Raw genomic sequence first — 12,512 nt, forward strand, 5'->3', positions numbered from 1 at the left:
TTGGGTCCATGTCCAAGAGGTCGTGAGTTCTATCACCGCCGACCGAAAACTCCCCGTGTAGTAAATGGTGAGTGGTGCACGTTAATTCTGTCGGGTCACAAAGTCTTCTATGTTCACAAAACAAATCATACCTCTGGGGTACTGAATTAGAGATTGATTGTTCTCGGGTTCAGCTTGAAATTATGATCTGTGGATGAATAAGTGGATATATGAATGTGTCCGCCCTGTAATAGGCTGTGACGTGTGTGTCATTGAATTCACAGTTTTGGCCAGAGATGGCGTCACTGAAGCACTTCTTCCTTACATTAGCTTAGTTACACTAAGCAGGCTTGCTGACATTGGTAAGTGGCATGAGATATAGCATATGGCAGCCATTATTTATCATATAGCATTATTTATCATGTAGCCATTATTTACCATAGAGCAGGCATTTCAATTTCATTTTTATAGATAACTATTATTTTTGTTATTGTCGTAGCCATTAAGGCACTGGGGGTGTGATCTTGTTCTCCAGTTTCGGCATCTATGGCCAAGAATTCGACAACTGCCACACCCATACGTCACACCCACTTATAGAGCGAACCCATTCATACATCCATCCATTCAATCAATCATCTACAGGACGTAATTTTGACCTGAACTAGAGAACGATCAATCTCCAATCCTCAAAGGCATAATTTGTTAACGGAACATGGAGGACTTTGTCACCCAACAGATTTAGCGTGCACTAGTCACCACATAACTATACTAATTCATTGTTATACTAATTATTTTAAAGTAAATTTATGTAACGAAAAAATAGTTAATATGTATTCTGATTTAATAATTTAAATACTTAGTAATTTTGATGCATACAAAAGTGGAATTCGTATCCTTTTATAACATAATAATATCGGAAGTATATTATAATTATAAAAAAAAATAATAGCACTTTGTTCATATATTTCTCGTTATTATAGGTCGTATCTGAGCCGATTTGGGTCGGAGTTTTGATTCATTTAATCCAGTGTTAGAAGTTTTAAATCCTTTATTTAAATAAAGCTGTTCTCAGAAAGCGCCCAAGAAAGCATAAGTGATTAGTTAACTAAAATATAAAGTGACTAGTGCTGAAAAGAAAGATATAAATTATTCTACTTTTGCTTTTAAACGGCATTTTGAAATTCATATTTGCCCAGACTAAAATAAAATTATCTTAATATGAATCTGATGAATATGAAGCATTTGATTAATATGAATCTGATTAATATGAATCCCTTGATTAATATGAATCCCTTCATTAATATTACAACTAATCTAGATATTTCAGTTTCAATATCTTATGAAATTATTACTGATTCAAAAACAACGGTATTTTTATATTTATCATAAATTATTCACTTTTCGTGTATATCTTAAAGTGGAAGTTTAATATTATATTTGATAGGGACCTATTTTATTGGTAAAAAAGTTTTAAGTACTAAGGGCCAGTTCATTCTAAAGTCTAACGCAGTCCTTCTTATTTGCCTTAATTCGCTTTTCAATTTTTTTTATCACTTTTAATCGTCTTAATTTTGTTTTTACTCTTATCTAAAATTTCGTGTGGTCTAATTTTAGATTCACTTCATTTTAACCCATTTTCGGCCAAAGTTGAGCATACGCGCCATTTCAATAAATATTTTTTTATTAACATTGTGGGGTATTTTTTTCACTAATTTTATTTTTCTGCAATTGTCAAAGGCTGTTAAGACACCCAAAAACTAACAATAATTCAATTGGAGTGAACACTTTCTGCTGAGAAAATTTTTTATGCTATTGAAGTTTTCTTTTAACTTAAAACGTTAAATGACAAATGAAATTTTTTGAAAATGCATAATTATTCCATTTGAGATTTATCATTATGTTTTTATGATGGATTAAAGTTGCAAGTCAGTAAATAAAATAAAAAAAATTCATAAAAAACAAGCATTCAGCTAAATGGTTTGTTCATTGTTTTGGTGAATGGGTGCCTATACGCCCCATTCTATTTCTTAAAAAAAAATTCATGCATGAAATTTTTTTGTGTCTTAATGAATGTAATGTAAGCATAGTTCAATGAAAATAACACCACATTTTATAGAATTTCTATGCTTGGCCTAAAATAGGAGAATCGAATGTGGTGTTTGTGGTAGGATAAGAAGAAATGTCTCATTCAGTTAAAAGAAATCTTCATTTGTTAAATAATCACACAAGCAAACTTTGATGCATACTTTTCAATTTATTTCAAAAGAAAATTGTCACAATTGGGAAAACATAATACTTTTTTGGCAATGTATTTTTTTATTGCTGCTTAAAAACTCTTCATAAATTTATATTTATTGAGCGTTGAAATTATAAATATTTCATTTTTTTTTAATTTTGAAAGTATTGCCCAAACGGGGCTATGTAGTTACTTTACGTGCATTGTAATGGTATACCGGACAAATGTAATCCAGGCAATGGCACTTGATCTTTAAAAATAAACATCATTGAAGGATATATTGAGCAAATGTCTGACCAAATCATTTAAAAAAAATTATTTTTAATTGTTTTAAGTAGAGGGGCACAGCATACGAAGCCGTATGTATAGCCTGCGGCAGCAACCTAAACATAATTTAAAAAATTAGCAATTTTAAAAAATAAAGAAAAGTTCGGAAATTTTAAACTGCGCAATCAGGCTGGGATAGCCTGGTTGGTAGGGCACTGGGCCCATTTCAAAGAGTTCTTGGGTTCGATCCCAGCCTACAATGGTTACTGATGCACATTAAATCTGTCGAGTCACAAAATCCTTCATGTTCCCATAACAAATCATACCTCTGGGGGTACTGATCCAGGAGTTTCCTTGTCTTCTGGATTGGTTCGAAATTAGGAGTTGAAGATTAGTAGTCGTGAACCCAAAAAACTGGGTCGGATGTTCTACGACGAATTTAAAATTAAATAATATTGCGCAATCAAATTTCTGATGCACAAAATCTCAACCAATGTAGTTTCTCAATGGTTAATGCTACGGATATACGCATAGTTTTGTAAATCCCAATATTTTAATTCGACATTATTATTGACCCTCTTCGTGTGTGGTGATTTCGTCGAAAATTCAATGACTTTTCGATAATTATTGCTACCCATTTTCACGTAGTTTCTGAAATCTCGATATTTTTTTTTTTTATGAAATCGAAATATGTTCGAACGTTTTGAAAGTTATGAGACGCTTTAATTGAGTAAACAGCATCGTAAATCTAAATGACTTTTGATCATTTTTTCGGCAGTTATTGCTAGTTTTCAAAATCGCGATATTTTTAGCACGACATTATTGTGAATTGCGAGTAACGATTCACTCATTGAGCTAACCATTTTTTGAAGTGGTTTATTTGTGACGATTTTATCGCAAATCAAATTATTTATGAATCGTTATTTTGGCAATTATTATTGCTACACATTTCAACAAGGTTTCGAACGTCCTAATATTTTTTACGCGAATCCCGGGCATTTAAATACATTACTTTTTGACGCTAGTTATGCCGATTTCATCGTAAATATAAAAGGATTTTAATAGTTTTTTTCGGTAGTTATAACTATTAAAATCCCTTTTTATTTACGATGGGAACCTACGCCTTTCCCCACGGTTCAAAACATCCTCATATCTTTATCACTATATTTTCACGGCATGCGAGTTTTGAATCGCGCATTAAATTAATCACTCACTTGCTCTGTGTCGATATCAACCCAAATATAAGTATTTTTTCGCACGTTTATTTTTTGACAGTCGCAATTTAAAAGTCACACATCGTAATTCGTATTCTCGCGGTCTGAAAATTGCATTTCATATTAACATTAACGAGATTTTATACTAACATTAAAAATCATCTATCGCGATTCGTATTCTTGAGATTTAAAATCACAAATCGCGATTCATATTTTAGCGTTTAAAAAATCATACGTTATTACTCTTCTCGCAATTCAAAAATCACACACCACGATTTATATTCACGTGATTTAAAAACCACATATCGCTACTCATGTTTACACGTTTTAAAAAATATACATTGTGAGTCTTCTCGCAATTTGAAAATCACATATCTCGATTCGTATTCTCGCAATTTAAAAATCTGGAAAGGAAGAGCTCCATATGGGACAAATTCCCAAACTAATTAAGTTATATGCCCTAAAATTAATACTGACCACAACAGCTTCTGTATAAATGAATTTGTCATGTTCAAGGTTAAGGAGCAGTCTTTAAACAAAATCATTAAATTTTCATTTAATAACCCGAAAAAGCTATCACATGATCAAGTAGATCAAACCATCACAATATTTTAAAATGTTTCAAATTGTGGAATATGCCATTAAGAAAATTTTTTAACCATTTTACATCATTTATAATTATATACAGAAAAACGATTTGTATATCATTAAATTTTAACTGTAAAAAAAAATAATAAATTTAAGTATCATAAAGTAATGCAAATTTTAATTTATTGCTAACACACGTGAATTAATTGTTAATATTGTTATGTTTAAAAAGTATGGGTCATAAGGAATTGTAAGCAAGTATCTTATAGTTTTTTTATTTATTAAGGAAATAGTTCCTTCAAAATTAATGTTTTCTTTCTTTCCTTTCTCTCCTTTCTCAGCCCTTTGCCCCTTTCTCAGCCAAAAATAAATCTTTCAAAGTTTAAGTATATTCCTTAATAAATGTTGAATCTTATTTTAAGCTGCAAGGGTTTCAATTTTAATCATTTTTAACGCTAAGAACTTTCTTTAAATCAAAGTATTTAATTTTCATTAATGTTGATAACTAGAATATTAATTTTTTTTAAATTTAATTCACTGAACAAATTTTTTATGTTAAAATTTATGATTAAATGGACTTAAGTATTATATAATGTGATTAAAACAAACATGAATATTCCCATTGTTTTTAATTATTTTAATTTAATCTGAATTTTTTTCCTGATAAGTTTATTCTGATTGTATTTTATTTTCTAAGTAATCAATTTCAATGTTTTTATTTTTATTTTAAACGTTTAAAAATATTTAATTTTATACCAACGTATTATTACACGGTTAACTGATAAAAATAATTTAGTGCCTTGAACAGTGATGTTTATATAGTAATCACTACTTACAATTACTAAACATGTTTGTCTAAGTACTTTGGCTTGCAGCTCTTCGTTGGTTAATCTGCTGTCCATGTGGCCCTTCGTTCAAAAAGATTGTGCACCCCTACTAATATAATTTGAAGATGCTCATTTGTTATAAAATAAATTGAGTGAAGACGTATTTTCGGCTAATTATTTATCAAACTTTTTTTATGCATTATTATATAGTTAAAAGTAATGTGAACTTTCCATTTTTGAATTATAACAAAGATTTTACAAGATTAAAAATTTCGTTCGCTTCAAAAAACATATTAATGGGAAATAACAGTCGGCATGTTTCAAGCGCTCAAAGCAGGCGCCCGTTTTCAAGACAAGCCGAACGTGAATGATAAGAAACGTAAGTTTAAAATAAAACAAAAAGTTGTCCACGAAAAATGGAAAAAATAAAAGTGAGAAACAGAGCTAGAAAAAAACCACAGTACTCGAGAGAGATAAAAGATCCACAGAACAAGAGAAACCACAGTGACCGTGAGAGACAAATCAAGGTAAAATGCATTTCCCCTCGTTATGGAGAAGTGGTGAGGATCTGATATTGTTGAGAGGGGAATAAGCATTTATTTGAATAAAATAAGATTCCAAGATGAGCTTATGTGGCAGTGATGGAAATAATTTCGACATCGTCGAAATTGAATTTATGCCCATAATTCCAACAGTTTGCTGCAATGGATGTTTTGATAGCAGGCAATTATGTTTCTTTAAGTCTAAATTTTAAAGCGCGTCTAGTTTATCCGATATAGCCGATCTCTCACTGACAATGAATGTAGTAAATACCACAGTGATCATTAAAGCTAATAGAATCTGTAAGAGATCTAAATTTGGTTTTTGTTAAAAGGCCTAATTTTATAACGAACGGGGAAAAAACTGTTAAGTTCTTAAAGAAAGATCTCTGTAAGGATTTGAAGAGGTTTGAGTCTAGTTAGTTTAGCCAAGATGAACCCACTATAGAAGCGATTAAATCCACTGTCAACATCAAACGAGCGGAAGATGGTAAGTTAAGTAAAGTTAGAAGGTTGTAAATGTTAAATGTGTGCAAAACGGAAATATAGAATGCAGAAATGTTATGACAATTATGGTGAATAAAATTAATATGAGGTGGCAAAAACACGGCTATACGCTTATGAGAAACAGTGGTGGAAAAATGGTCAGGGTATCTTTTTTTATTTCTTTCTTTTTCTTTTGGCTTCTGTGGTTTTTTTTAACTTTTGTATCTTCCTGCTATTCATTCCATTTTTCATAAGCAGCTCTTCGTTTTATAATTCAAATCCCTTTTGTTTCTTCCGATTCACATCTGGCAAGTTTTGAAAATGGGCGCCTGTTTTTGAGTGTTTGAAACATGTATACTGTTATTTCTTGTTTGAGTATTTTTCGAAGCGAACAAAGTTTTTAATCGAGTAATATTTTGCCGCTTTAGTTTCCTGAGATTATTTATTTAATGTAACAAAATTGTTTAAATTTTCAATATGCAATGATAAAAATTTACGTTTAATTTTTAAAATGAAAAATAAGTACAAAATTCTGGGACTAAAAATAAAACCATGCGTGCATAATTTAACTCTAATTTATTAAATAAATCAATTTGTTGCCCAATGCGAAGATTACATGCAAAGTATAAATACAAATATTGAATTGATGCAAATATTTGCTTACCACCAAATGAATCAATTCATTTTAAATGTTTAGTATCGAACAAAATGTCACAACTTATTTTTAAAAAAGATTAAATAATCAATGCAAAATGCGAATAAAAACTATTGCAAGTAAATATTAAAACGCATGATTAAAAAAATGTATTATATTATGTATTAAATATTCTTATTATTAATATATTATAATTGATAGAACTACTTTGCTTACGCAAAATAATTCCGAATAATGGAAATTTTTACAATCTTTTAAGAAGGCGCTAGAGCAAGACTGTTTCATTTATTTTATATGAATGCTGATTATGAAACAATTGTGTTTTTATAATTTATCTTTTCGAGAGGAAAAAGAAAGTTTCATAAGATTGTAATGCTAGGAGCTAACTGTTTTATGAACTAAAACTTATTAGATATTCTAATTAGATATTAGATATTATATCCGGATAATAGATCATTCACCAGGAGTTGGCAGTTGTTACCGCCTTCATCACGTGGTATCCGACGATACTATTTCTCTATCTTTGGGAGAAGGAAGTGAACAATCCTGACCAAGCTTGCTATTTGGCAATCGGATGACAAAAATATTTATTTAGCAATCTTTACGTGCATTTTATTAACATTAAATATTTCATAAATTTCATGATATTTCTCTCTTTTGAGTCTATAGTTTGTCCTTTTTGAGACATTTTGCTGTAATATATTTCATTAGAGTAACGAAAGGTAGAATTATAGATGATGAAGCGAAGTAAGTGACTGAAAAAGAATTCACCCTTTACGTTTAGCATGCATTAAGGGTTGTCTCAATTCCAAGCGCGGAGACTTTTCTCCTCTTATGCCTGCGCCGGAATAAACTCTTCGTCAGAATCGGTGGAGCCAAGTGCCAGTTCCTGGTGAACGAACTGCAGCTACTCCCTCCTTTAGTGGGCCCTGGTAAAATTGTCAAACTTAGACCGGACCGAAGAAGGTTGATGAACGGTGTTATATACTAGTAAATTGGTATTGAATAATCGTAGTGCTTCATTACTCTTACACCAGAATGTCATTTTGGATAGAATTCTATCAATGGATATCGCTGTATGATTCATTGCTGTTTTTATGAGAGGCCGGGAGCGCTGTATTAAGATAACCATATTTTGAGCGCTGCTTATGAGAGATGTTTTAATATCATGGTAGTGTGTTTGATCACTCCTCGGTTGCTTTTATCAGTGTGTGCAGCGTCACGTTGCGTGTGATCGAGACTGGGTAGCAACAACACGAGAAAGATATTGTCGCAATTACAAATCACAATCGGGAAAATCGATTTTTACATCAAATATTATTCAGGATGATCCGTTTTTTTTTCGCACCGTACCATTCAGCGTTTGCATTTGTGACGGTTTTTCGTCCGATAATTATAATGCAGAAAGAAGTTTGAGAATTTGTTTATTTTCAGAGTCTATAAATTCCGCAATAAGACTTCCTATAAGAGTATTATATTTGTTAGCAGCTGGAAGATGAAACAAAATATCTGAAACTGCCGTTTAAGTCTGTGTCTATAGCTGCTATAATATTGCTATATTTCGTTTAGTCGTTAGTAATTCCTGATAAATCGAAATTCCTTAACAAACCAAAGTTTGATATTATTCTTCCATGTTAGTGGTAGTTTAAAAAGTATACATGCAAATAGAGATTCAGAAAGAGTCTGCTCAATTTCGTTTGCCATGTTCAACTTAAAATAATAAAAAGTTTAAGCAAATTAAACTAATTCATGTGCTAACGCAATTTTGACACGTATTTTAATTTTAGAAATAAATTTCTATTACAATTAATACTAACAACGAAAAACCTAGTTATTAAGGGGAACAAATTGCATATTTAAACGAAACGAAAGACCATTAAAACCAACTTGAATCGTCGCCACGTATTATACAATCTAATAATTCGAATAATTTTCCCAAAAAGATTGCTTTAAGCGAGCCACTGAAGAGAATATAAAAGCTTAAATTCCATCGGAACAATTTATTCAAAATATTAGTATACAGTCTTTAGCTAAATTATTCGACGCACTATAAGATTCTGCCGCATCTTTTCTTTCTTTTCGGCCTCAAATGGTCTCCTGACTCAATTTTCTTTTCTATGCGTCGTTCGCTAACTTCAGAAACCTTCAATCTTCGTGATATTTCGAGGCTTGAAAATATTTTAGCATTCACGAGGGCCTTTACTTTAGCTTTTTTACATCGCCTTTTTTTTCCACGAGTGACTTTATTTTATTTTATATCCGTCGTTGAACAGCAGACCCGATTTTGGGTTAACCATTGCTAACATTTAACTCCGTAGCCCTGTCATTTTGAACCCAATCCAGAAGACAAGGAAACTCCTGGATCAGAACCCCCAGAGGTATTGATTTGTTATGGGAACATGGAGGACTTTGCGACTCCACAGATTTAACGTGCATCGGTCGCCATTTACAGCACAAGGAATGTTCGGCAGGTCGGGATCGAACCCACGAACTCTTGGACGTGGGCCCAGTGCCCTACCTACAGGCTATCTCGGCCTTTTTTTTTCTTTACACGTGATTGAAGTTTTTCGATTTATTATATAAACACTGCACAAAATAAGCAAATAACTGCGTATTACAAAACTGTAAATCCTATAAGTACAGCACATAAAGTCACAGAAACACAACCGCAACTGACGCAAGCGATAACACGACTGAAACCGGTTTGCACTAGAGTGCCTTCAGTGAACAAAATAAACAAGTAAACAGGTGAACAAATAAACAAGTGCAAACTAGAGTGCCTTCACTGAAGGCACTCTAGTTTGCACTTGTTTACGGCCGTGTATCAATCGGTGTATATAAAGATTTCCGGAATAAAAACTCATCATATGTAAATTTAAATATATAATTATTGCATACAAACTCGTGCAAGACATGTAATTATTAAAACACTACAGTGCTTTCCTGGGACTGTAACTTTAAGAAAAGAATAAGCATTATTACAGGCTTAAACTGGAGATCGTGCCGAGCACCCCAAAGGAATAAGTTAATAAATTAAAAAACAAAATTTTTTCTGTTTTGCTTAAAAGCTTAAAAGTGGATAAGAATGTAACTTTTAAATTATAAATTTTCATTATTCATTTCATATTTTAAAGCACTCATTGCAGTGTGAAAACTAATTTGCCGCTTCATTAGCAATAAATATATTTCATTTATGTCCATTTCATTTTATATACATTTATTTAAAATGATTAATTAATTATAAAATTTATAGAATGCTTAGTTAGACTATCACTGCTTGTAAATAAAGAATACGTGTTCTAAAAGAATAATTTGTATTTAAAAATGTTTTCTCATCTAAATTAATTAACTTTTTATTCGACAAGTTGGTTCTCTGTCTTTGTCATTCTTTAACAGGGGGTGTAGCGTTTTTAAAAAGTGCTTAAAGGTGCTTATTTTTGAATTGAGTATTGTAAAAGCCCTTAAAGGTGCTTTTTTTATTCAGGATTTGTGATAAGTGCTTAATTTTCTATCTTTTATAAAGATTTTTTTTCCCTTTGATGTGTCGATTGTCGTTCTAAATTACAAAAACTGCATGATTTTCACAATTTTCTCTGCAATATTTATCAGAAACTAGTTATTTTATTATGATTATGTAAAGTCTTTGAAAATGTTTTTGAATTTTATTAATTTTATGTTTATAAATTAAGAACTTAAAACGATAGGGAAAAAAATATTCCTGCACAGATCCTAACTATGATTTTCTTTTTTTGGAAAGTCATAAAAAATGTTCTTTGTGTGCTTAAAAAGAACTTGGAAGGTGCTTGTTTTTTGGTGGAAAATCTGGCTACGCATCCAGTTTAATGTTTAACTGGCTAAGTAAGCTTATTTATTCAGTAATTAGTTTGTAGAGAATAAATAATAAACTTTTTTTATTATTATTACAGTTACGAATTTTAGTTAAATAATATTAAAAACTATTTATGCATTTTGTCAGATTTTTGACCGTTAAATACGAAAACAGTTTTAAAAAGTAAAAAAAAATAATTGGAATAAAAAATTCTTACGCTTAATTTATACCTTGTTAAACGAAATCTGATATTTATTAACCATGATAAAATGCCTCAACGTTTCGCCCGGAGTCGCTTAAGACCTTAAGTATGTCCCTGAGTGTCATAATAAGTTTGAAATATTTAAGTTTTATTACCATGTGAAAATGGTCAAAAGATTCTTTAACATTCTTTAAAGATTCTTTCTCAGATTCCTTTCGTGTTTTTAGCACGTCAGAATATGGTCAGCACTCAATTTCGAAGCGTCACATCATCATCATCATCACATCAAAATTTCTGAATTAAAACTTAACCATTTCTGAAAAAAATTAGTTGCCAAATTAAATTTGAAATTGTAATGAATTCTGCGATGAAGTTGGTACAATGAAAAATGAGCGATTACTTAAATGTGATATTTGAAGTATGAAAAACCGAAAGAAAAAAATTGTCAATAAAAGGGTTGTAAAAGCAAATGAAAAACTATATGGTTTTTCGATTAAAATTTTACGCAGTGAGAGTGTAATTTGATAAATATGGAGTATGTGTTTTATAATATCTTATATAATGTCTTAATCAAAGTATCGGAATTTGAAAAACACATAGGGGGTTACGTCTGGTCTAAATTTTTCTCAACCCTGGAAGGAGTCATTACATGTCCTGCCTTTTTGATTGTACTATTTATACTGCTGTTTTTTTATTTCTTTTTTTTGAACTATGGTTTTGCTAAAGCAACTGTTTTTCTTGCAGGAAAGAGTTATAATGTCAATTGAGCTAGTACAACAAAATACAGGTAACATTATAATTCTCTTGTCTTTTCAATTTTGAAATCTTCCACGTGTTTTGTCCAAAAATGTAAATTTTTTAATACCTGTTGCTACCTGTTTCATTTGCTGGATTTTTTTTTTCTTTCAAAAATGCAACACAAATGGAAACTTCTGTTGTGTAAACAAGAATTTTGATTTGCAGTACACAAATATATATATATATATATATATATATATATATATATATATATATATATATATATATATATATATATATATATATTAATGGATTAACATAAATAATTTTTGATCTAATGATTAGATCTTCACGTTCTAGGGCTCAATCTGAATGCTTCGAAGGGGTTATATGTGCTTATTAATTTGTGCAAACTATATTTTAAGTTACGAAATCAGACACAAAAGCGTACTTTCTCTGAATAGACATATCATTTTCTTGGCGGATTCGAGTAGGAGGTAGCCGCAATCTGAGAAATAAGATTTTAGTGGTTAGAACAGGAGAGTGGTCCTGAATATGGACCCCTTAATATTAACTTTACTTTTTGCGTATTTCATCATAGCTTGAACTTTTTAAGCGAATTGAAAGATTTTTCACACAAAGCTTCACACGAGCTTCGTTTATCCAGAAATAATTTCAAGCAAAATAAAACTCTCAGTAAATACTTATCTTTTATTATTTTATTTAGTAGTAGTAAAGAAAATTGAATTCGTATACAAGTTTTGCATCAATTTGCAATTTTAAATGGTGAAATACGAAATTTGAAAGATATCGTCCGAATACTTACTGAGAAATTAATTCTTAAACATAAGACTTACGCAGTTTTGAAAAAAACGACTTTTTCAAAATTCAATTTCTCAGAAACTATTTGTCTGATTTTACCAAGTTTTGTATTTCGCCATTTTAATTTGGA

The 12,512-nt window shown here is 30.7% G+C and overlaps 1 long non-coding RNA gene across 2 annotated transcripts in view; it reads left to right on the top strand.

The window, feature by feature from the left end:
• LOC147816704 (uncharacterized) overlaps window positions 1–12,512 on the top strand; it is a 108,471-nt gene that overhangs the window by 51,229 nt on the left and 44,730 nt on the right. For both annotated transcript variants that reach the window (XR_015428761.1, XR_015428760.1), the window contains exon 6: window positions 11,567–11,609. This is a non-coding gene — a long non-coding RNA (uncharacterized LOC147816704). The remainder of the gene's footprint in view (window positions 1–11,566; window positions 11,610–12,512) is intronic.

This window comes from Parasteatoda tepidariorum, chromosome 1 (genome assembly GCF_982258835.1).
Source record: "Parasteatoda tepidariorum strain Cologne lab strain chromosome 1, Ptep-v5.0, whole genome shotgun sequence".
Lineage (NCBI taxonomy): Eukaryota > Metazoa > Arthropoda > Arachnida > Araneae > Theridiidae > Parasteatoda > Parasteatoda tepidariorum.